This window comes from Canis lupus, chromosome X (assembly GCF_048164855.1).
Source record: "Canis lupus baileyi chromosome X, mCanLup2.hap1, whole genome shotgun sequence".
Taxonomy (NCBI): domain Eukaryota; kingdom Metazoa; phylum Chordata; class Mammalia; order Carnivora; family Canidae; genus Canis; species Canis lupus.
Window position 1 is genome coordinate 75,546,411 of NC_132876.1, and position 26,833 is coordinate 75,573,243.

Consider the following 26,833-nt stretch of genomic DNA (forward strand, 5'->3'; position numbering starts at 1 on the left):
TGCTCAGAGAGCTTTTGTAGCAAGACCTTTTAGGAAGGTCTTATTACATCCATTGGAAATTCAAGTAGTTTTGTAGTATGGGAAGCCTAAATTTCTGCCTTAATCTTCATCCCTCATTAATCAGTTGGGTTTGGGAAAATCCCTTCTGAGTTTTAGTTTCCCCATCAATAATATGTGGGTGGCATGGGCATAGATTTTACTAGGCTAGTTTCCATATGCCAGTCAGAGGACTGGGCTACCACTGAATAACCTATAGAACTTTCTCAACTGCCTAAATCCAGCACTCCTCACCCCTTTCTGACTCAGTTGGCCTGGGATGGAGTTATTTTCTGTGGTGTGGATCCCACATAACAGGTGCATTGGACCTGCTGGACAAGATGAGTGGTAAGAGCTTTTTGTGTTCTGCTGTGACTGATGGCTGTGACCCTCTGGGGAGCCCTTTGCAATACTGGAAGGGGATGTCAGTGGAGAGATGTTGGTGGAGGGTTCTTTGGATCACCAAGAAACCAAACCCACCTTGGTCAGCTCCAGTGTTGTTCTCTAGTCTGCTTAAGGACTGGGGTTGTGCCTGGTGAACAGGCCTTTGTTCCTAGTATCTGTTTAGAACAGATATAAATCCGACAGAAAAAATATCTTAGTACAAGCCTTTGGATGACACTGTGGGTAAGCTACTAGCTCCCCACTGCCCCCACCCCCAGTGGGTTCTAGGCCGTACTGACCATGTTCTTTCTCTGGATAATTCCTACACTTTAGCTGGGATGCTTAGCTTCTGGGATCCAGACCTGGCCAATAAAAGCAAGGGACCAGAGGGTAGCACTTTCTAATCTGCAACCTCCTTTCATCTCCATTATCTTTTAAAAGGTCCCTGATGCATGTGGGTAGGCAGAAGATCTCATCCCCACTTTATAGAGGTGGGAAAGGAGCCATGGGAAAGTGAAATGATTTGCTCATGGTAATAGAGTACATCGACTGTAAGTCAAGATGAGAAACAGAATGGGCAGGTAGGGGTGGAAGATATGATGGAAAAGATCACTGCTAATAATTCATCCATCACCAAATGAATTATATCATTGATATGTGCAGGCACTAGACACTTTAATCATGTCATCTTGTGCAATCTTTAACTCTATGAGGTTAATGTTGTTATGTACATTTTAGGATGTCTCATTTTAAGAAGAGAAAACTGAGCCTCAGAAAGGTTAAGACTCTTACCAAAGTTCACACAGACAGATAAGTGGACTCCAAATCTCCATTTTTCTATCATACTTGTAGTGAAGCTTCAGGTTAGTTGCACATTAGGGATGTTAAGGATGAATAAATCCCAGAAATGACTTCAGCAGCAAGCCCGAAGTAATAGCATCCTAAAACTAAAGAGGACCTCTGGCTGCTTCCTTATTCCACTGAGCCCAGAACAGTCTCCCAGCTCCAAGCCTAGATCAGAGGCCCTTGTAAGCCCAAGAAAGGACTCCCTTCCCCCTACTCCCACCCCTAGCCTTGGATCTCTGGGAATTGTTCCCAGCCAGGTAGACCCCCTTAAACCTGTTAATAAGTGGTCTGGGAAACATGATGACAATTGGAGCACCACCTTATGAAGAGGTACTTAATTATAAATCACTTAATAGGCACAATGGGAAACAGTCTCTTTCTCTGGGAGAATAGCTGCTATCTGGTGGGCTCTTGAAGGCTGCTCTCCTCCTCTCCTTCAGTTTCTTTCCTGCTTTTCCACTTTCTCTCTTTGGATGCCTGAGCACATTTTCCATGTTGTTCTCTCAGTACATGGAGCATCTGATGAGGTTTCTCAAAGGCTCCTGTGCAGCACCCATTGCTAACAGGAAGTGGATGATCTGCCTGGCCAGAAATCCCAAGATTAAAAGTACTGTTATGTTCTCCAAGGAAACAAAAATGGAATAAGCATCTATCTGTCCACAAACTAAGATGTGGGTAGGTAATAAATAGTACTTTGTTTTGTTTTGTAACTAAATTCTGACTTCAAACTCCCTATCCTAACAGAGAAGCAGAAAATTCTGTCAGTCATGACTGAGGACTCCTTCAAGGGTAAAACTGGAATTCAGGGTACATTTGTGGTACCCATTAATTAGGGTGAGGGCAACTAATCTTTAACCTATTCCAATCACTACTGACACCCTCATTTTCCATGCCAGCAGTAGGAGAAGGAAAGCTGAGAGCCTTAGGAATATAAACTCTGCTTCCCTCCTTAGAGCCATCCCCTCCCCATCCTTGAGGAATTGCACTCAATCAGTGTTTGAGTTCCTGCTGCCTCAGACATACTCTTCCATTCTCGGTAGGGCTGGGAGGGGTAGGGATCTCTCCTATTTTTTTCCCTTTGGGCTTTACAATGCCTCTTCCTTTTCCTTTATGATAGTATATAATCAATGAGATTTTCAGGCTTTTATAAAAGAATATTTGGTCACCTAAGCTTGCTTCTGCTTTCTACACTGTGAAATCCCTGTTGCAAGAGGTCTGTTAGGGGATTCCAAAGAGCAGGAAGATAGGAAGTGAGGACATAGAGGGACAACACACACACACACACACACACACACACACACACAAAAATGTGAATATTTCTGGAAATCACCCTGCCACAAAAATACTGCTTTATTGAAAAAAAATTCACTGTCCTAGAATTGAGGACACCATGATATTAGTCCCTGCTCTGTCTGCAACTGATGGAAATTTGGGTGATTTCTCAGAACCTCAGTTTATTCATCTGTAAATGAGAGGGCTGGAGAACATAGAATCTCAAGCTTCAGTCCTTTTTTTACCCTTCCCCTTTTGATGCTTAAATTCTTCCTATGCCATCTGTCCTTTTCCTGCTCGCCTCCGCTGGCATAGATTCCTGGGGCAGTTTTAATGCCCAGGATGTGCCTTCTTTCTTTAACTAATTTTTCCTTATTTGAGTATAGTTGACACACAATGTTATATTCATTTCAGTGTACAAATAGCAATTCAAAATCTTTATATGTTATACTATGTTCACTACAAGTGTAACTACCATTTGTTGCCATACAACACTATCACAATTTCATTGACTATATTCGTTATGCTGTAACTTTTATTCCTGTCTCATTTATTCCATAACTGGAAGCTTTATCTCCAATTCATCTTCACCCATTTTGCCCATTCTCCTATGTCTATTCTCCTACTCCCTTACCCTCTTGCAACCATCAGTTTGTTCTGTATATCTAGAAGTATGACTCTGTTTTTTAGCTAATTTGTTTTGTTTTGATTCCACATATAAGTAAAATCATATGGTACTTGTCTTACTCAGTCTGATTTATTTTACTTACCCTCTAGGTCCATCCACATTGTCACAAATGGTGTGAACTTATCCCTTTTATGGCTATATAATATTCATACACACACACACACACACACACACACACACACACACACACACACTACATCTTTATCCATCAGTGAACACATAAGTTGTTTCCTTATCTTGGCTATTGTAAATAATACTGCAATAAACATGGAAGTACAGATAACTTTTCAAATTACTGTTTTCATTCTCTCTCAGTAAATATCTAATAGTGCAATTACTGGATCATACGATATTTCTATTTTTAATTTGTTGAGGAAACTCCATACTGTTTCCACAGTGGCTATACCAATTTATATTCCCACCAACAGTGCACAACAGTTCCCTATGCTCCATATCCTTGCCAACACTTGTTATTTTTTGTGTCATTAATTTTTAGCCATTCTGACAGGTATGAGATGATATCTCATTGTGGTTTTGATTTGCATTTCCCTGATGATGAGTGGTGTTGAGCATCTTTTCATGTGTCTGTTAGCTATATGTATATCTTCTTTGGATAAATGTCTATTAATGTCCTAAGCCCATTTTTTAATTGAATTGTTTTTTTTGTGTTGAGTTGTGAAAATTCTTTATATTTGGGGGGTATTAACACATTATTTCATATATCATTTGTAAATATCCTTTTCCATTCAGTAAATTTACTTTTGCTTTGTTGATGGTTTCCTTCTCTGTGCAAAAGTTATTTTTTTCTTTTTTTGACAAAGTCCCAATACTTCAGTTTTGCTTTTGTTTCCTTTGCCTAAAGAGATATATCTAGAAAAAGATTGCTATGGCCAAGTTAGAGAAATTACTGCCTATGTTCTCTTCTAGGATTTTTGTGGTTTCAGGTCTCACAATTAGGTCTTTAATCCATTTTGAGTTTGTTTTTGTCTACAGTATTAGAAAGTGTTCCAGTTTCATTCTTATGTAAAGAACCACTAAGATGTTATATTTTTATTTATTTTTTAAATGTTTTTATTGGAGTACAATTTGCCAACATATGGCATAACACCCAGTGCTCATCCCACCAAGTGCCCCCCCTCATTGCCCATCGCCCAGTCACCCAAACCCCCTGCCCACCTCTGCTTCCACCACCGCCTGTTCATTTCCCAGAGTTAGGTGTCTCTCATGTTTTGTCACCCTCGCTGATATTTTCACTCATCCTCTCTTCTTTCCCTTTATTCCTTTTCACTATTTTTTATATTCCCCAAATGAATGAGACCATATAATGTTTGTCCGTCTCAGATTGACTTATTTCACTCAGCATCATACGCTCCAGTTCCATCCACATAGAAGCAAATGGTGGGTATTTGTCGTTTCTAATGGCTGAGTAATATTCCATTGTATACATAAACCACATCTTCTATATCCATTCATCTTTTGATGGACACCGAGGCTCCTTCCACAGTTTGGCTATTGTGGACATGGCTGCTAGAAACATCGGGGTGCAGGTGTCCCAGCATTTCATTGCATCTGTATCTTTGGGGTAAATCCCCAGCATGCAATTGCTGGGTCATAGGGCAGATCAATTTTTAACTCCTTGAGGAACCCCCACAAGGAAAATGGGAGAATTTTCCCCATTCTCACTGGTGTGAGGTGGTATCTCATTGTGGTTTTGTTTTTAATAATACATTTATTTTTTTATTGGTGTTCAATTTGCCAACATATGGAATAACACCCAGGAAACCAAAAATGTTAGAGAGGATGCGGAGAAAAGGGAACGATGGAATATTACTCAGCCATTAGAAATGACGAATACCCACTATTTACTTCGACGTGGAGGGACCTGGAGGGTATTATGCTGAGTGAAATAAATCAGTCTGAAAAGGACAAACATTATATGGTCTCATTTTCTTGGGGAATATAAAAATTTGTGAAAAGGAATAAAGGGAAAGGAGAGAAAATGAGTGAAAATATCAGTGAGGCAGAGAAAGACATAGACACGGCCAACAAGCACATGAGAAAATGCTCTGCATCACTTGCCATCAGGGAAATACAAATCAAAACCACAATGAGATATCACCTCACACCAGTGAGAATGGGGAAAATTAACAAGGCAGGAAACCACAAATGTTGGAGAGGATGTGGAGAAAGGGGAACCCTATAAAAATACCATGGACTTTCTTCAGAGAGTTGGAACAAATCATCGTAAGAGTTGTGTGGAATCAGAAAAGACCCTGAATAGCCAGGGGCATATTAAAAAAGAAAACCATAGCTGGGAGCATCACAATGCCAGATTTCAGGTTGTACTACAAAGCTGTGGTCATCAAGACAGTGTGGTACTGGCACAAAAAACAGACACATAGATCAGTGGAACAGAATAGAGAACCCAGAAGTGGACCCTGAACTTTATGGCCAACTAATATTCGATAAAGGAGGAAAGACTATCCATTGGAAGAAAGACAGTCTCTTCAATAAATGGTGCTGGGAAAATTGGACATCCACATGCAGAAGAATGAAACTAGACCACTCTCTTTCACCATACACAAAGATAAATTCAAAATGGATGAAAGATCTAAATGTGAGACAAGATTCCATCAAAATCCTAGAGGAGAACACAAGCAACACCCTTTTTGAACTTGGCCACAGTAACTTCTTGCAAGATACATCCACGAAGGCAAAAGAAAAAAAAGCAAGAATGAACTATTGGGACTTCATCAAGATAAGAAGCTTTTGCACAGCAAAGGATACAGTCAACAAAACTAAAAGACAACCTATACAATGGGAGAAGATATTTGCAAATGATGTATCAGATAAAGGGCTAGTTTCCAAGATCTATAAAGAACTTCTTTTTTTTTAATTTATTTATGATAGTCTCACAGAGAGAGAGAGAGGCAGAGACACAGGCAGAGGGAGAAGCAGGCTCCATGCACCGGGAGCCCGACGTGGGATTCGATCCAGGGTGTCCAGGACCGCGCCCTGGGCCAAAGGCAGGCGCTAAACCACTGCGCCACCCAGGGATCCCTTATTTTATTTAAAAAAAAAAAAAAAAAAGAAATGACAAATACCCGCCATTTGCTTTGACGGGATGGAACTGGAGGGTATGATGCTGAGTGAAATAAGTCAATCGGAGAAGGACAAACATTATATGGTCTCATTCATTTGGGGAATATAAATAATAGTGAAAGGGAATAGAGGGGAAGGGAGAAGAAATGGGTGGGAAATATCAGAAAGGGAGGCAGAACATTAGAGACTCCTAACTCTTGGAAACGATGTAGGGGTGGTTGGAAGGGGAGGAGGGCGGGGGTTGGGGGTGACTGGGTGGCGGGCACTGAGGGGAGCGCTTGACGGGATGAGCACTGGGTGTTATTCTGTATGTTGGCAAACTGAACACCAATAAAAACTAATTTATTATTATTAAAAAAAAGAAAATATCAGTGAGGGTGACAAAAGATAAGAGACACCCAACTCTGGGAAATGAACAAGGGGTAGGGGAAGGGGAGGTAAGCGGGGGGGTGGGGGGGTTTGAGGTGACTGCGATGGGAAATGAGAGGGGCACTTGGTGGGATGAGCACTGGGTGTTATGCTATTTTTGCAATTGAACTCCAATAAAAAAAAATTAAAAAGGCGTTTGCTGGTTTTTATTTGATTAATGAAGACTGTGTTTGTCTTTTTAAAAACTTTTCAAACTTTCCACAGATTATAACTTGTGTGTGATAACTGAATTTTTTTTCCACTAATGTGTTGACAGAAGTTTTATTGAATCTCAGGAGCTCAAACAAAGAAAAAATGAGAAGCATGAAAAAACACAAACCTCTCAGACAGAGTCTTTGTAGATTCTCCCTGTGCTGTGTCACTCCTATAACTGAGTTAGGTTTGCTCTGAACCTAAGGATCAGCCTGCTTAATGTCTCATCTCGTGTTTTTTGAGTCTGCATCTTTCCAAGACACGTACATAGCTTCTAAATTTCCCCACATATATGACTGCTTTTGGATGTCATAATTTCCCAAAAAGTCTCCCCTCAAGATCTCTGTGCCTTATATAGTCTTTTGTATGTTCCCAGCCATCATATCTTGCTCCATGTCTGAAGTCTATAATCTGCTTTGCAGCTCTTATGTGCAAAGTCTGATGCTTTGTCTGAATTATGTAAAATCAAGATAAGCATCTTGCATTGATCCTTTGGGTTTCCCCCAGGTATGTCAGAATAAACGTATGCAATAGTTTGCAAATAGTCTTCTCTGCTCCCCCTGATTTGTGAACAGGAACTAGGAACCAGACTTCCACTCCTTTAATACCAAAACCACTGCTACATTGGAGAGGGAATAGGAGTGAGTAAAAAGGCCATAAAACTTTCATGCCATTTTGAAGGTATTTGTTTTTTGATTCAGAATTCACTTGTTTGCTAATCCCTTGATTATTTTCCTAAACTCTGAAAAAGTTTATTCAGACAATTTCTGGTGAATTTTTCAATGTTTCTATGAAGAAAAAAAGAGTTTGGAATCATTTTGCTAATGTGCAGGATTTTTCATAAAGTTGCCCTACCTGTAAAACTTCTTATCCTGGTTAATGATAACACTATCCAATCACCCATGACAGAAATCTTGACGTATACCTAAGACTCCTTTCATTTTCCCTCATATTCTACATGTAATTCATCACCAAAGTCTAGATAGTTTACCTGTTAAATATCTGTGAAATTCTGGTTCTGGTTAAGATGGTTTAAATATATTCCACCCTGTCTTTTCCACCAATTTTTGTCTTTTCCACTGAAAACCCTATAGAGACTGAGTGAAGCAGCTATCTGAGGATAATAAGTAAATGGCAGTAGGCATCTTGGGAAAGGAGACCAGAAGACTGATCCAGCAATGATTCCTCTGTTGTTGTTTTTCTAAAACACAGGCTTCTTTCTAGGCAACCAGGAAGCAGAGCTCTTAGGATCTAGAATGTATTGTAGAAATCACAGAAAAGTGGGTGCTTAAGAAATTTATCCCATAAATTATATGGGCTTACCCAAGAGCTATATTTGTATAGATCTGATCCTAAATGGTAAACACAATAAAGACTTTGAGAACTGAACTACAAGTTTGATGTCCACCTAAATCCCAAACTGGCCACTGGGTGGCACAGACATGGGACAGATCTGAATAATATTGCAAACACTTAAAACTACATTGACATTAGAATCACAGCCCACAATGGCAGGTCAGAATTTTTGGCCTAACTTAATCAGGTGGATTAAAGTTAAAAGCAATGGCCAACAGACACATGAAAAGGTGCTGAACATTGAATAAAGTCCATTCACTTTTCAATGAATGTGAAAAGGCCTTTTCATAAGAAAGGCCTCTTCAGTTCTGCCTTTTTGACCTTATTTTTTACCATTCCCTTTCCATAGACACTTTCCCAGTGAAAGCAACCTTTTTGCGATGTCCCTAGAAATACAATGTTCTTTTGAACTATCACCCATTGTTTTCTCTTCCTTGAAACTCTTTAGATTCTCCAACTACATAGCTCTTTCTTAATTGTTAAAGCCTAGCTCATATGCCACATATGTGAAGTGTTCCTTGAGGTCCATAGCAGCTAGCTCCTTTTCTTCTGCACTGCATTTCAGGTGTTTCATTAATTACCCTGCATTACAATAACCAGTTTAGATTTCTTTTTCTCTTATTAGATTGACAGCTCTTAGAAGAATCCTCTTTAGCCCAATGCTCAAAGAAGTATTTTATTGACTGAATCTCCATAAAGGATATCTGTTATCTTGAAATCATAAGGGGGGTGGTGAAATTGGGAGGACCTCTACTAGCCTTGGATACATCCCTTTATTTCTTTGAAGGCCTGGCATATGGAACATTTCCAGAGACCATAACTAGGGCAAATCATAGAAAGAAATATTTCAACCCCATATAATGAGGACTTGTTTACTGAGGCAAGCTAATAAAAAACCAGCAGTCAGGTTGGTGTAAATATAACCCTGTAAGTATCCACTAGAGGCTGAATGATCACTTGTCAGAGATACTGTTGAGGGAACTGTGGACCTTTCATTGTAGAATGAGAGATTTTGTCCTCAGCTTTCAGGATTTGCCAATAGTTGTGGGGTGATATAGAGGAAGGGCATTTTGGGGTAGTGTTAGCAGTTGCATAAGATAATCTCTGAAATCCCTTCTGACTCTAAATGTCTCTAGGTCCCAATCTCTTTACCTGTGTCCTGGAGAGAAAAATTCCCATCTCCTCCTAATTCATGAGTGTTATGAGAACAAAAAATATGGGTATAAAAGTGCTTAGAATTAATTGAATATATTTGTCTACTAGTTTGTCATTAATTTGGTGATTATTTGTCAATTAATCACCTTTAATAAATATTAAATCTTTTTTGCATGTGGTACTTGACCAGTTATACTGTAAGTTTTTTTATAGGCAGAAACAGCAATTTTGAAAATTTTGTTTGAATCTTGCTTTTGCTCATTAATTCAAAATATTTGTTGGGCACCCACCATATTATAGGTATTGCTTATACAGAAGTCTTTGCGATCCTGGAGTTTTCAAATTATGCCTATATCAGGACCCATGGTGCTTATAATGGTGTGTGGACACACTATGAACTCCTGGAGTTAGGGTTATTGCATTGATATCTGGCTGCAGCACCACATGCATTGCCTAGAACATGGTGCATGTTTATTAAACTAAACCTTTTGAGTAATGGGATCTTCAAAAGCCAAGATATGTCATACTGTACAAATTAAAGCTAATTTGGAATGAAGCTAATCTGCATTGTGGAATTTGGGAGAACTAAATGCTATTTGATGTTTCTACATGTGACAGCATAAATTATCTACTAGCATAGTGTAGGCCTGCCTTAATGAATAAGGACTCTATAGCACATTAAATATATACAAATGGGTGTAGATCTGGTGGATACGAAAATTCAGGGCTACTATAGGGTTTCCTTTTAAGTGAAATATCAGTTTCCTTGTACTGAGAGCCTTGAGAGCTCATCTAGTCAACAAAACTTTGGTCAATGCATTCTGTGAGTCTATTTATGTTGGCACTTATTTAATGAGGCTTCTCTGGAAATGTGAGGCCAGAATTGAGATAAAGATCTTCCTGAGCAGGGCAGTCCTGGTGGCCCAGCGGTTTAGCGCCACCTTCAGCCCAGGGTGTGATCCTGGAGACCCCGGATTGAGTCCCAAGTCAGGCTCCTGGCATGGAGCCTGCTTCTCCCTCTGCCTGTGTCTCTGCCTCTATCTCTCTCTGTGTGTCTCTCATGAATAAATAAATAAATAGATAAATAAATAAATAAATAAATAAATAAATAAAATCTTAAAAAAAGATCTTCCTGATCAAACAATGCTGCTTGATTTTGAGTCCCAGCTCTACAAATTGCTAGATATGTGACCTTCACGAAGTAACTTAACCTCTCTGTATCTCAGTTTGCTCCACTGTACAAGGTAGATAATAATGATGATACTAGCACTACCTCCTGATGTAGGAGAAACGTCAGGGTTTGAAGCCAACAGCTAAGAAAGAATTATTGAGGCATCTTTTATGCAAAAAAGGTGGTTTTATTGAAGCACAGGGACAGGATACATGGGCAAAAAGAGCTGTGCTGGAGTCATGAGGCGTGGCGCATTATATACCTTCAAATTGGGAGATGGTTAGGGATAGCATTAAGTTTCTAAGGAAAATTGGAAGCAAGGTTTCCAGGACCTTGAGGGAGCTAGTTATTCTAGGGAAAATGTCATTTATTACTGTCAAATAAAACCTGAGTCATGACACCCTTCAAATGAATATTGGTGGGTCATATTTTTGGGGGATGATTTCCAACATATATCTTGGGGGAGTAGAGATAAAAGAAGTTTTCAAAAGAACTTTTATATGTTAAAGTAGACTTACAAGGTCCTGGGGGTTGAGCTAAGATTTCTTTTTGCCCTTGGCAAAGTATCAACATCGAGGCAGTTGAGTCCCTAAAGAAATGTCTCCCTGCCTATTTCAAGGACCTGTCAATGGGCTGTTGGCAGTAAGGAAATTTATTAATTTTTCCTCTACCTTTGTTTCCTACACCTAGGATGATTGTGAGGATTAAATGATTAATTAAAGGTCACTTTCAATTAGCTCTTATGTTCAAGCTTAGGGATTTTTAACTCTTTAGGTTTCGTGAAGCCTACTAGGAGGTATCGTAGATTTTTTTTTTAATACTAAGTGCAGTTTTAAAGAAGTAAGCTTGAGGCTCTTTCTACATGCTTCTACAAAATTGTTTACATACATGTTTATATTAATGCAAGTGTTATCTGCTTTACATTTTTTTTTACTTTAAATTCAATTTGCCAACATATACTATAACACCCAGTACTCATCCCATCAAGTACTTTCCTCAGGGCCCATCACCCAGTTACCCCATGGCCCGCCCATCTTCCCTTCCCCAACCCTTTCTTTCCCAGAGTTAGAAGTCTCTCATGGTTTGTCATCTCTAATTTTTCCCACTCAGTTCCCCTCCTTTCCCTTATAATCCCTTTAACTGTTTCCTATATTCCATGTATGAGTGAAACCATAAGGGATTGTCCTCTGATTGACTTATTTCACTCAGCATAATACCCTCCAGTTCCATCCGCGTTGAAGCAAATGGTGAATATTCATCTCTTATGATGGATGAGTAATATTCCATTGTATATATAGACCACAACGTCTTTATCCATTCATTCGTTGAAGGACATCATAGCTCCTTCCACAGTTTGGCTATTGTGGACATTCCTGCTATGAACATTGGGGTGCAGGTGTCCCAGCGTTTCACTACATCAGTATATTTGGGGTAAACACCCAGTAGTGCAACTGGTGGGTCATAAGGTAGCTCTATTTTTAATTTCTTGACAAATCTCCACACTAATTTCCAAAGTGGCTGTAACAGTTTGCATTCCCACCAACAGTGCAAGAGGGTTCCCCTTAATCCACATCCTCTCCAAAATTTCTCATTTTCGGTGTCGTTAATTTTCGCCATTATGTGGAGCATTTTTTCATGTGCTTGTTGGCCATGTGTAGGACTTCTTTGGAGAAATTTCTGTTCATATCCTCTGCCCATTTCATGACTGGATTTTTGGTTTCCTGGGTGTTGAGTTTTATAAGTTCTTTATAGATCTTGGATACTAGCCAACATATCAGATAAAGATCTGATATGTCATTTTCAAATATCTTCTCCCATTCTGTACTTGTCTTTTAGTTTTGTAGACTGTTTCCTATGCTGAGCAGAAGTTTTTATCCTGATTAAGTACCGAGAGTTCATTTTTGCTTTTGTTTCCCTTGCCTTCATAGATGTGTCTTGCAAGAAATTGCTCTGACCAACTTGAGAAAGGCTGCTGCCTGTGTTCCTCTGATGGATTATTGTCTCACATTTAGATCTTTCAACCATTTTGAGTTTATCTTTGTGTATGGTGTAAGAGAGTAGCCCAGTTTTATTCTTCTGCATGTAGCTGTCCAATTTTCCCAACATCATTTATTGAAGAGACTGTCCATTTTCCAAGGTATATTCTTTCCTGCTATGTTGAATATTAATTGAACATAGAATAGAGTGCCCACTTCTGGTATCTCTATTCTGTTCCATTGATCTATGTGTCTGTTTTTGTGCCAGTACCATACTTTCTTGATGATCACAGCTTTGTAATACAGCTTGAAATCCGGCATTGTGATGCCCCTGGCATTGGTTTTCTTTTTCAATAGTGTCCTGGCTATCCGGGGTCTTTTCTGATTCCACACAAATCTTAAGATTAGTTGTTCCAACTCTCCGAAGAAAGTCCATGGTATTTTAATAGAAATTGCATTGAATGTGTAAATTACCCTGGGTAGCATAGATATTTTACAATATTTATAATTCCAATCTATGAGCATGGAAAGTTTTTCTGTCTCTTTACATCTTCGTCAATTTCTTTCAGAAGTGTTCTGTAGTTTTTAGGGTATAGATCCTTTACTTCTTTGGATAGGTTTATTCCTAGGTATCTTATGCTTTTGGGTGCAATTGTAAATGGTATTGACTACTTAATTTCTCTTTCTTCAGTCTCAATGTTAGTGTATAGAAATGTCACTGGGAATCCCTGGGTGGCGCAGCGGTTTAGCGCCTGCCTTTGGCCCAGGGCGCTATCCTGGAGACCCGGGATCTAATCCCACGTCAGGCTCCAGGTGCATGGAGCCTGCTTCTCCCTCTGCCTATGTCCCTGCCTCTCTCTCTCTCTCTCTCTCTCTCTGTGACTATCATAAATAAATAAAAATTTAAAAAAAAAGAAAGAAATGCCACTGATTTCTGGGCATTGATTTTTGTATCCTGCTACATTGATGAGTTGCTGTATGTGTTTTAGCAAACTTAGGGGTGGAGTCTTTTGAGTTTTCCATATACAGTATCATGTCATCTGCGAGGAAGGAGAGTTTGACTTCTTATTTGCCAATATGAATGCTTTTTATTTCTTTTTGTTGTCTGATGGCTGAGGCTAGGACTTTGAGTATTATTTTGAATAACAGTAGTAAGAGTGGACATCCCTGTCATGTACCTGATCTTATGGGAAAGGCGCTCAGTATTTCCCCATTCACAATGATATTTCTTTTGGGCTATTTTCAATAAATGGCTTTTAACTTGTTGAGGAACGTTCCCTCTATCCGTACACTCTGAAGAGTTTTGATCAGGAATGGCTGCTGTATTTTTTCAAATGCTTTCTCTACATCTATTGAGAGGATCATATGGTTCTTGCTTTTTCTCTAATTGATGGGATCTATCACGTTGATTGTTTTACGAATGTTGAACCACCCATTTTTCCCGGGATAAATTCCACTGGACCATGGTGAATAATCTTCTTAATGTACTATTGGATCCTATTGGCTAATATCATGGAAAGAATATTTACATCCATGTTCATCAGGGATATTGGTCTAAACTTCTTTTTAGAGGGGTCCTTGTCTGGTTTTCGAATCAAGGTGATGCTAGCCTCATAAAATGAGTTTGGAAGTATTCCTTCCCTTTCTATCCTTCAAAACAGCTTCAGTAGAATAGATACTATTTGCTCTTTAAAGGTCAGATAGAATTCCTATAGGAAGCTATCTGGCCCTGCCCTTTTGTGTTATATATATATAAATTTATTTTTTACAAATTTATTTTTTATTGGTGTTCAATTTGCCAGCATATAGAATAACATCAAGTGCTCATCCCATCAAGTGCCCCCCTCAGTGCCCATCACCCATTCACCCCCACCCCCCACCCTCCTCCTTTTCCACCACCCCTAGTTCGTTTCCCAGAGTTAGGAGTCTTTATGTTCTGTCTCCCTTTCTGATATTTCCCACACAATTCTTCTCCCTCCCCTTTTATTCCCTTTCACTATTATTTATATTCCCCAAATGAAAGAGAACATATAATGTTTGTCCTTCTCCGATTGACTTACCTCACTCAGCATAATACCCTCCAGTTCCATCCACGTTGAAGCAAATGGTGAGTATTTTTCATTTCTAATGGCTGAGTAATATTCCATTGTATACATAAACCACATCTTCTTTATCCATTCACCTTTTGATGGACACTGAGGCTCCTTCCACAGTTTGGCTATTGTGGCCATTGCTGCTAGAAACATCGGGGTGCAGGTGTCCCAGTGTTTTGCTCCATCTGTATCTTTGGGGTAAATCTCCAACAGTGCAATTGCTGGGTCGTAGGGCAGGTCTATTTTTAACTGTTTGAGGTACCTTCCACACAGTTTTCCAGAGTGGCTGCACCAGTTCACATTCCCAACAACAGTGTAAGAGGGTTCCCCTTTCTCCACATCCTCTCCAAAATTTTGGTTTCCTGCCTTGTTAATTTTCCCCATTCTCACTGGGGTGAGGTGGTATCTCATTGTGGTTTTGATTTGTATTTCCTGGATGGCAAGTGATGCAGAGCATTTTCTCATGTGCTTGTTGGCCATGTCTATGTCTTCCTCTGCGAGATTTCTCTTTATGTCATTTGCCCATTTCATGATTGGATTGTTTGTTTCTTTAGTGTTGAGTTTAATAAGTTCTTTTTTTTTAATAAGTTCTTTATAGATCTTGGATACTAGCCCTTTATCTGATAAGTCATTTGCAAATATCTTCTCCCATTGTGTAGGTTGTCTTTTAGTTTTGTTGACTGTATCCTTTGAGGTGCAAAAGCTTCTTATCTTGATGAAGTCCCAATAGTTCATTCTTGCTTTTTTTTCTTTTGCCTTCGCGGATGTATCTTGCAAAAGTTACAGTGGATGAGTTCAAAAAGGGTGTTGCCTGTGTTCTCCTCTAGGATTTTGATGGAATCTTGTCTCACATTTAGATCTTTCATCTATTTTGAGATTATCTTTGTGTATGGTGCAAGAGAGTGGTGTAGTTTCATTCTTCTGCATGTGGATGTCCAATTTTCCCAGCGCCATTTATTGAAGAGACTGCCTTTCTTCAGTGGATAGTCTTTCCTCCTTTATCGAATATTAGTTGACCATAAAGTTCAGGGTCCACTTCTGGGTTCTCTATTCTGTTCCATTGATCTATGCGTCTCTTTTTGTGCCAGTACCACAGTACAGTGTCTTGATGACCACAGCTTTGTAGTACAACCTGAAATCTGGATTTGTGATGCCCCCAGATATGGTTTTCTTTTTTAAATTTCCCCTGGCTATTCGGGGTCTTTTCTGATTCCACACAAATCTTAAAATAACTTGTTCCAAATCTCTGAAGAATGTCCATGGTATTTTGATAAGGATTGCATTAAACGTGTAAATTGCCCTGGGTAACATTGACATTTTAACAATATTAATTCTGTCAATCCATGAGCATGGAATATTTTTCCATCTCTTTGTGTCTTCCTCAGTTTCTTTCAGAAGTGTTCTATAGTTTTTAGGGTATATACCCTTTACCTCTTTGGTTAGGTTTATTCCTAGGTATCTTATGCTTTTGGGTGCAATTGTAAATGAGATTGACTCCTTAATTTCTGTTTCTTCAGTCTCATTGTTAGTGTATAGAAATGTCACTGACTTCTGGGCATTGATTTTGTATCCTGCCACACTGCCAAATTGCTGTATGAGTTCTAGCAATCCTGGGGTGGAGGCTTTTAGGTTTTCTAAGTAGAGTATCATGTCAGCAGCGAAGACGGAGAGTTTGACTTCTTCTTTGCCAATTTGAATGCCTTTAATATTTTTTTGTTGTCTGATGGCTGAGGTTAGGACTTCCAGTACTATGTTGACTAGCAGTGGTGAGAGTGGACATCCCTGTCTTGTTCCTGATTTTAGGGGAAAGGCTCCCAGTGCTTCCCCATTGGGAATGATGTTTTCTGTGGGCTTTTTGTAGATGGCTTTTAAGATGTTGAGGAATGTTCCCTCTATCCCTACACTCTGAAGAGTTTTGATCAGGAATGGATGCTGTCTTTTGTCAAATGCTTTCTCTGCATCTAATGAAAGGATCATATGGTTCTTGGGTTTTCTCTTGCTGATATGATGAATCACATTGATTGTTTTACGAGTGTTGAACCAGCCTTGTGTCCCGGGGATAAATCCTATTTGGTCATGGTGAATAATTTTCTTAATGTACTGTTGGATCCTATTGGCTAGTATCTTGTTGAGAATTTTTGCATCTGTGTTCATCAAGGTCTATAATTCTCCTTTTTGGTGGGGTCTTTGTCTGGTTTTGGAATTAAGGTGATGCTGGCCTCATAGAACGAATTTGGAAGTACTCCATCTCTTTCTATCTTTCCAAACAGCTTTAGTAGAATAGGTATGGTTTCTTCTTTAAACGTTTGATAGAATTCCTCTGGGAAGCCATCTGGCCCTGGACTTTTGTGTCTTGGGAGGTTTTTGATGACTGCTTGAATTTCCTCCATGGTTATTGGCCTGTTCAGGTTTTCTATTTCTTCCAGTTCCAGTTTTTGTAGTTTGTGGCTTTCCAGAAATGCGTCCATTTCTTCTAGATTGCCTAATTTATTGGTGTATAGCTGTTCATAATATGTTTTTAAAATCGTTTGTATTTCCTTGGTGTTGGTAGTGATCTCTCCTTTTTCATTCATGATTTTATTAATTTGAGTCTTTTCTCTATTCTTTTTAATAAGGTTGGCTAATGGTTTATCTACCTTATTAATTCTTTCAAAGAACCAACTCCTGGTTCTGTTGATCTGTTCCACAGTTCTTCTGGTCATTGAGTTCTGCTCGAATCTTTATTAAGTCTCTTCTTCTGCTGGGTGTAGGATCTATTTGCTGTTTTTTCTCTAGCTCCTTTAGGTGTAAGGTTAGCTTTTGTATTTGAGTTCTTTCCAGTTTTCAACTGGATGCTTGTATTGCGATGTATTTCCCCCTCAGGACTGCTTTTGCTGTATCCCAAAGATTTTGAACGGTTGTATCTTCATTCTTATTAGTTTCCATGAATATTTTTAATTCTTCCTTAATTTCTTGATTGACCCTTTCATCTTTTAGCAAGATGGTCCTTAACCTCCACGTGTTTGAGGTCCTTCCAAACTTCTTTTTGTGATTTAGTTCTAATTTCAAGGCATTATGGTCTGAGAATATGCAGGGGACGATCCCAATATTTTGGTTTTGGTTCAGACCCGATTTGTGACCCAGTATGTGGTCTATTCTGGAGAAAGTTCCATGTGCACTTGAGAAGAATGTGTATTCAGTTGAGTTTGGATGTAAAGTTCTGTAAATATCTGTGAAATCCATCTGGTCCAGTGTATCATTTAAAGCTCTTGTTTCGGGATCCCTGGGTGGTGCTGCGGTTTGGCACCGGCCTTTGGCCCAGGGCGCAATCCTGGAGACCCAGGATCAAATCCAACATCGGGCTCCTGGTGCATGGAGCCTGCTTCTCCCTCTGCCTATGTCTCTGCCTCTCTCTCTCTGTCTCTCTCTCTCTCTCTGTGACTATCATAAATAAATAAAAATTAAAAATAAATAAAGCTCTCGTTTCTTTGGAGATGTTGTGTTTAGAAGATCTATTGAGTATAGAAAGCGCTAGATTGAAGTCACCAAGTATAAGTGTATTATTATCTAAGTATGCCTTAACTTTGGTTATTAATTGATTGATATATTTGGTAGCTCCCACATTCGGGGCCTACATTTTGAGGATTGTTAAGTCCTCTTGTTGGATAGATCCTTTAAGTATGATATAGTGTCCCTCTTCATCTCTCACTACAGTCTTCGTGGTAAATTTTAGTTTATCTGATATAAGGATGGCTACCCCTGCTTTCTTTTTAGGACCATTTGAATGGTAAATGGTTCTCCAACCTTTTATTTTCAGGCTGTAGGTGTCCTTCTGTCTAAAATGAGTCTCTTGTAGACAGCAAATAGATGGGTCCTGCTTTTTTATCCCGTCTGAAACCCTGCGCCTTTTGATGGGGTCATTAAGCCCATTCACGTTCAGAGTTACTGTTGAAAGATATGAGTTTAGTGTCATCATGATATCTATTCAGTCCTTGTTTTTGTGGATTGTTCCACTGGACTTCTTCTTAACGGGGAATTTTAAGAGTCCCCCTTAAAATTTCTTCCAGAGCTGGTTTGGAGGTCACATATTCTTTCAGTTCCTGCCTGTCTTGGAAGCTCTTTATCTCTTCTTCCATTTTGATTGAGAGCCTTGCTGGATAAAGTATTCTTGGTTGCATTTTTTTCTCATTTAGGACCGTGAAGATATCCTGCCAGCCCTTTCTGGCCTGCCAGGTCTCTGTCGAGAGGTCTGATGTTAATCTGATATTTCTCCCCATATAAGTTAGGGATCTCTTGTCTCTTGCTGCTTTAAGGATCTTCTCTTTATCTTTGGAATTTGCAAGCTTCACTATTAAATGTCGAGGTGTTGAATCGTTTTTATTGATTTTAGGGGGATATCTCTTTATTTCCTGCATCTGAATGCCTGTTTCCCTTCCCAGATTAGGAAAGTTTTCAGGTATGATTTGTTCAAATACATATTCTGGCCCTCTGGCCCTTTCGGCCCCCTCGGTAACCCCAATTAAACGTAGGTTTTTCTTCCTCATGCTGTCACTTATTTCCCTTAATCTATCTCATGACCTTTTAATTGTTTGTCTCTTTTTTCCTCAGTTTCCCTCTTTGCCATCAACTTGTCCTCTATGTCACTCACTCGTTCTTCTACCTCGTTAACCCTTGTCATTAGGACCTCCTGTTTGGATTGCATCTCATTTAACTGATTTTTAATTTCTGCCTTATTAGATCTAAATTCTGCAGTCATGAAGTCTCTTGAGTCCTTTGTGCTTGTTTCTAGAGCCACTAATAGCTTTATAATTGTGCTTCTGAATTGGCTTTCTGACATTGAATTGTAATCCAAATTTTGTAACTCTGTGGGCCATAGGACTGTTTCCTTCTTTTGAGGTGAGTTTTTTCTTCTAGTCATTTTGCTCAGTGCAGAGTGACCAAAAACAGGTTGTACTGGGTAATGGAGAAAAAGAGAGAAGAGAAATAAGAAAAATAAAAGAAAAAAAAGAAGGAAAAAATAAGAGAAGAAGATAAAAAAAGAAAAAAGGGGGGGGGGAAGCAGACAGAAATCAGAAAACAAAAAACAAGGTGGAGTATACTCTGATTCTGTATACTGTAAATTTCTCGAGTTCCCCTGCAACTTTCCAGTGGTGCTTGGTCAATAATTTGTTTTTCCCCTGTCCGTCTAGCTGGTCTTCTGGGGGAGGGGCATGCCGTGGTGACTTTCCAGTGTTGGCACTTGAGGGAGCTGCTCAGCCCCCAGTCTGGTGCAGGGCTTGGTGAAGGTTGTTTAGGCCACTGTGAACCTCAGTGGGGGTTGTTTATCCTGTGAGGACCCAGGAGGAATAACCACAGTGGCAGCGGCCAGCTCTCCCACCTTGGATTCAGCTCCTGCAGCAACTGTGCAGCTCTCAGTCTGTTGGGGCCTGGATGATCTGGGGGCGGGGCCACTGATCTGTTCACCTCCGGTCTGCCCAGAGGCTGGAGCGTCCTTGCTGTCCTGTGCCCTCCCAGCGTCTGCTTGTCCAGGGGGGAGCGCCAGATCTTGAGCTGTGTCCCCAGCGCCCTGTGCTCCTCGGCCTGTGCTGTTGGAATCGTGCTCCCGGCAGTGCAGCTCCCTCTGTGCAGAGCCTCTGCCTGAGCCGCCTCCACGCTGCTCCCAGGGCCGTCTGGCTCGCTCCAGCCCTTTCGGGAGCTTGGCCGCGGGGTGTGGCGCACTCTCCCTGGGGCGCAGGTGCTTTGTTAGTGTACCAGGGAGCCTGAGGTCATCGCCGCCCCTCCTGGGGTCCTGCTCTAACTCCCTGCGAGCGCCTTTCCATCTGGGAAGGTTGGTGAAGCTCCTGCTTCTCCAGGACCGGGCTTTCCTGTCCTGGGGACACTCGCCCCGGCCTTAGCCCGGTCCTCACGGGGGCCCTCTCCCTTGGATGCCTTTTGTTTCTTTATTTCTTTTTTCCCCCCGCTTCTTCCTACCTTGATAGAAGCGTGAATTCTTCTCACTGTAGCATTCTAGCTGTTCTCTCTTTAAATCTCAAGCCAAATTCGTAGGTTTTCAGGATGATTTGAAGGTTATCTTGGTAATTTGGTGGGGACAGGTGACTTAGGGACCCTACTCTTCCGCCATCTTGCCCTGCCTCTGGCCTTTTGTGTCTTCTTCTTCTTTTTTTTTTTTTTTTTGAGAAGAGTTCACGCTTCTATCAAGGTAGGCCTTTTGTGTCTTGACAGGTGTTTGATGACTGCTTCAATTTCCTCACTGGCTATTGGCCTGTTCAAGTTTTCTATTTCTTCCTATTACAGTTATGGTAATTTGTGGTTTTCCAGAAATGCATCCATTTCTTCTAGATTGCCTAATTTGTTGGCATATAGCTGCGCATAATACTTTTTAAAAATCATTTGTATTTCCTTGGTATTGGTTGCGATCTCTCCTTTCATTCCTGATTTTATTAGGGTCTTTTTTCATTTTAATAAAGTTGGCTTGTGGTTTATCTATCTTATTAATTCTTTCAGAGAACCAACTTCTGGTTTTGTTTATCTGTTTCATAGTTCTTTTGGTCTCTGTTTCATTGAGTTCTGCTCAATTATCATTATCTCTCTTCTTCTTGATATAGGCTTTATTTGCTGTTCTCTTTCCAATTCCTTTAAGGTGCAATGTTAGCTTGTGTTATTGTTTTTTGCAATTCTGTGAGGGATGCTTGTATTGTGAAGTATTTCCCTCTTCGGACGTTTTTTGCTGTGTCCCAAAGATTTTGAATGGTTGTATTTTCATTTTCATTAATATTCATGAATCTTTTTAATTCGTCTCTAATTTTCTGGTTGACCCATTCATCTTTTAGTAGGATGCTTTTTAACCTCTAAGTGTTTGAGTTTCTTCCAAATTTATTCTTGTGATTGAGTTCTATTTTCAAAGCATTGTGTGGCCTGAATGTATGCAGGGCACAATCCCAATCTTTTGGTATCAGTTGAGCCCTGATTTGTGACCCAGTTTATGGTCTATTCTGGAGAAATTTCCATGTGCACTTGAGAAGAATGTATACTCAGTTGCGTTTGGATGCAATGTTCTGTATATATTTATATGTGAAATCTATTTTGTCCAATGTATCACCCTTGTTTCTTTGGTGATATCCTGCTCAGAAGATATGTCATTTGCTGAGTGCCATGTTGAAGTTTCCTACTATGAGTGTATTATTATCTAAGTATCTTTTTGCTTTGGTTATTATTTGATTTATATACTTGGCAGCTTCAACATTAGGGGCATAAATATTCATGATTGTTAGGTCTTGTTGGAAAGACGTTTTAAGTATGACATAGTGTCCCTCTTCATCTCTTACTACAGGCTTTGGGATAAACTCTAATCTATCTGATATGAGGATTGCTACCCCAACTTTCTCCTGAGGACCATTGGAACAGTAAATGGTTCTCCCCCACTTCATTTTCATCCTGGTAGTGTCCTTACATTTAAAATGTGTCTCTTGTAGACAGCATATAGATGAGTTTTGCTTTTTAATTTTTTGGATCCCTTGCCACTGTTGTGGGATCATTTAGCCCATTCACATTTGAAATTGAAAGATATGAATTTAGTGTCATCATATTACCTATTCAGTCCCTGTTTTTATGGATTATTTCCTTGGGCTTCTTTCTTTTAAAGAGTCACCCTCAATATTTCTTGCAGAGCTGGTTTTGGGGTCACATATTCTTTCAGTTTCTGCCTATTCTGGAAGCTCTTTATCTCTCCTTTTAATCTGAATGACAGCCTTGCTGGATAAAGTATTCTTGGCTGCAAATTTTTCCCATTTAGTACTCTGAATATATCATGCCAGTCCTTTATGGCCTGCCAGGTCTCTGTGGCAAGGTCTGCTGTTATTCTGATATTTCTCCCCATATAAATTAAGAATCTCTTGTCTCGAGGTGCTTTAAGAATTTTCTCTTTATCTTTGAAATTTGCAAGAGTCACTATTTACCGTTGAGGTTTTGGACAGTTTTTATTGATTTTTTGAGGTAGTCCTCTGTATCTCTTGGATCTTAATGCCTGTTCCCTTTCCCAGATTAGGAAAGTTCTCAACTATCATTTGTTTAAGTATACTTTGTGGTCCTCTCTCTTTCTCTCAGCCTCTTCTGGAATCTCAATTATATGTAAATTCTTCCTTCTCAAGGTATTATTTATTTCCCTAAGCCTTTCATCATGGTCTCTTAATTGTTTTTCTCTTTCTATTAAGATTCCTTGGTTTCCATCAACTTGTCTTCTATGTCACTCTCTCTTCCCCTTCATTAACCCTAGCAGTTAGAACATCCAATTTGGATTGCATCTCAGTTAAAGTATTTTTAATTTCGCCCTGATTAGATATTAATTCTGCAGTAACAAAGTCTCCAGAGTCCTTTACATTTTTTCCCAAGCCACCAGTAGCTTTATAATTGTACTGAATTGAATTCCTGACATCATATCGACATCATATTGAAATCCACATTCTGTAACTCTGTTTCAGAGAGTATTGCTTCTGGTTCTTTCTTTTGTGGTGAATTATTCCTTCTAGTCATTTTACCAGTATAGAGTTTCTGTATAAATAAACTGAGTCAAAATATCAACCATGGCCTATGAAAAATACACCCTTGCTAGAAGCAAAACTTCTCTCTCTGTAGCATTCTAGCTGTTCTCTCGTCACACCTCAGGTCGAATTAATAGATGTTCAGGTATTTTGAAAGTTATTGTGTATGTTTCTGGGACCAGATGAATTGAGGACGCCTTCTCTTCGGCCATCTTGCCAGTCTCTTCTCCGGTACCTTAGGATCTTGATGCCTGCTTCATCCAGAGCAAGTCTGCTTGGAATTCCTTTATGTCTTTATGTTCTGGTGCAGTGTGTTATTTGAAGATAGTGGGGTTTTTTAAGTTTCTTTTTTTTGTAGTTTCAAGTTATTAGTTAAATTTCAGTTAGCTAGGGGAGGAGTTAAGATGGCGGATGAGTGGGGGAACCCTAAGCTTGCCTTATCTCTCAAACACAGCTAGATAAATGTAAAATAATTCTTAACACCCAAGAGATCAGTCTAAGGACTGAGAGAAAAAAACTGCACGTCTACAGGTAGAAAAATGGCCACATCACAGAAGGTAGGAGCTGTGGAGAATTGATGCAGGGAAGAAAAGAATTTTGAGTGCTGCATAAGAGGGAGCCCTGATTACACGGAGAGGGGGGAGAGAGAGGGAGAGAGACAGAGAGAGCACTCAACAGTGAGAGCCATGCACAGGGGATTGCACAAGAAAGCCTCTTCCCCAAACCATTGGCTGTGAAAAAGAGGGGGGCTGAGTACTGTAAGTTTTTAAATGTGGTCGAGCTCAAAGTCTGAAGATTTAGAAGTCCACAACATCACTTGTGTGATACCTGGTAAGCTTAGTAGTGCTCCAATGGGGAAGTAGAGTGGAGGCTGGGGAGGGGGCAGTGCCGTCTGAGGATCCCCTGGGTCGCATGGAGAGAAACAGTTCCCCCTGTGAAGTGCATTGAGGAGTGGCAGCACAAAAAATCCAAGGGGAAAAAAGAGCTGATGAGTGCCAATGTGCTGCCCTGTTCTTTAGCATAGAAACAGATATCACTGCCAAGGGCAGCAAACCGTGGTGCTGGCATTGTGCTGCACTTTACCATAAACTATGAACCAACCAGGAGTTTTTAAGATGGCAGAGGAGTAGGAACCCGTAAGTTTGTCTCCTATGAATATGGCTAGATAGTTATCAAATCATTCTGAACACCAGAGCAATCTTAGATCTGAGAAAAGAAATGCTACAAGTCTACAAGTAGAAAAGTGACCATCTTTTAGAAGGTAGGCGGTTGCAGAAGTTTGCACCCAGGGTGAGATAGCTGAGGATATGCTAGAGGGGAGGGAGACTGCCTAAGGAAGGTACTGAAAAGTATTATAAACAAAGGAATGAAAAATCAGAATTTTAGAAGTCTGCTATAGTGGGGGACATCCATAGCTTAAAGGTGCCCAGGTAGTGAAGTGGGGCAGAATCCCAGGTGAGACAGTGTGGTCTCAGAATTCCAAGGGTCACAAAATGAATGTGGATGTGTGACTGTGTGGGGACAGAGTTCCTAGGAATAGGGGATCCCTGGGTGGTACAGCGGTTTGGCGCCTGCCTTTGGCCCAGGGTGCGATCCTGGAGACCCGGGATTGAATCCCACGTCGGGCTCCCAGTGCATGGAGCCTGCTTCTCCCTCTGCCTCTCTCTCTCTCTCTCTCTCTCTCTCTCTCTCTGTGACTATCATAAATAAATAAATAAATAAAAATAAAAAAAAGAGTTCCTAGGAATAGGAGTGAGTAAGCCAGCTTAAAACAGTGAGTCTAGGTGCTGGTTTTCTGATTTATGTTACCAAAAAATGAAAACTGCTGCATGGTCATGCAACTGCTTTCTTAGGAGGGGCCCAGTAAAAGGCAGAAGGATGGCAAGACCCACCCCTCCATCCATGAAAGGAACAGTGTGGGTCCATGCTGTAGGAGTCCATAAAGTTTGGAGTATTGGAACTCAGTCGTGTGCCTGAGATAAAAACACTCAGCCACACCCTGGGTGAAAACAGAGTTTAGAAAGAAACCAGAGAGACAAAAGTGATTGATTGCTTTTGTTAAGGATCACTGAAGAGTGGGGGATGCAAATTCAGCTTGGGTGCTAGAGAGTGGGGAGCAGCCATATACATCCCAGTCATTGGTACTGAAAGGCTTCAGGGAGGAAAACTGGACCACATAGTCGAATCCAGACCTGCTTACACTGAACCCACCTCTGTGCAAGGGAGGCACATTTGCAATAGGGCAAATCCATCTAGAATTGGCAAAACAGACTACTCTCCCAGAAGAACAGCACAAACTACTGGCTTGCAACAACTTTATTGATCATAGAGGGATGAAAAACTTCAACTTTTGAGGCAAACAGTATACAGCATCTTTGTGTTTTTATTCTTTAGTCTTTAAGTATTATTTCTTCAGTCATTTTATTTTCATTGTTAATTCTTTTAAATTCTTATTTATGTATATTATGTTATTTATTTCCTTTCATTTTATTATAATTTACTTTATTTTATTATTGTATATAGGAGTTCTTCTTTCTCTTATTTTGAGACCTAGTTTCATTTTATAAGTAGATGAAAAACACCTAAGATCTAAATTTCTGTTGTACTTTTTTTATTTAACTTAAATTTAAAAAAAAATCTTATTTAAATTCAATTTGCCAACATATAGTATAACACCCAGTGCTCATCTCCTTAATGCCCGTCACCCAGTTACCGTATCCCCCCACCCACCTTCCCTTCTGCAAAACTTTTTTGTTGTTGTTTTAATGTCTTCATTGTTGCTAGTATTGGTTTTTTCTCTTTATTTCTTCTTTTCTTTTCGGAAAAAATGACTAGATGGAGAAATTCACCTGAAAAGAGAGAAAAGGGGATAGTGCTCAGTGTCAGGGATTTAATCATTATGTATGTAAGTAAGATTTTTGGACTATAATTTAAAACAATGATTATAAAGATACTAGCTGGCCTTGAAAAAACATAGATGACACTAGAGAATCCCTTACTGTAAAATAAATGAAATTAAATCTAGTCAGTTTAAAATTTTTTTATAAACTTATTTTTTTAAAAACTGGATTGTCTCTTTATTAAATTGTAGAAGTACTTTATATATCAAAGCTACAAGTCTCTTAACAGACTTATAGTTTACAAATATTTTCTCCCATTCTATGAGTATTTTCTTTTTATTCTTTTTATTTATTTTTTAATAATAAATTTACTTTTTATTGGTGTTCAATTTGCCAACATACAGAATAACACCCAGTGCTCATCCTGTCAAGTGTCCCCCTCAGTGCCCGTCACCCATTCACCCCCACCCCCACCCTCCTCCTCTTCCACCACCCCTAGTTCGTTTTCCAGATTTAGGAGTCTTTATGTTCTGTCTCCCTTTCTGATATTTCCCACACATTTCTTCTCCCTTCCCTTATATTCCCTTTCACTATTATTTATATTCCCCAAATGAATGAGAACATATAATGTTTATTTTTTATTGGTGATCAATTTGCCAACATATAGAATAACACCCAGTGCTCATCCCGTCAAGTGCCCACCTCAGTGCCTGTCACCCAGTCACCCCCACCCCCCCACCCATCTCCCCTTCCACCACCCCTAGTTCGTTTCCCAGA

The 26,833-nt window shown here is 39.8% G+C and overlaps 1 protein-coding gene across 2 annotated transcripts in view; it reads left to right on the plus strand.

Annotated features, from left to right (window-relative positions):
* Positions 1 to 26,833, plus strand: part of AMER1 (APC membrane recruitment protein 1) — a 69,232-nt gene that overhangs the window by 20,562 nt on the left and 21,837 nt on the right. The gene's annotated exons all lie outside the window — the stretch shown is intronic.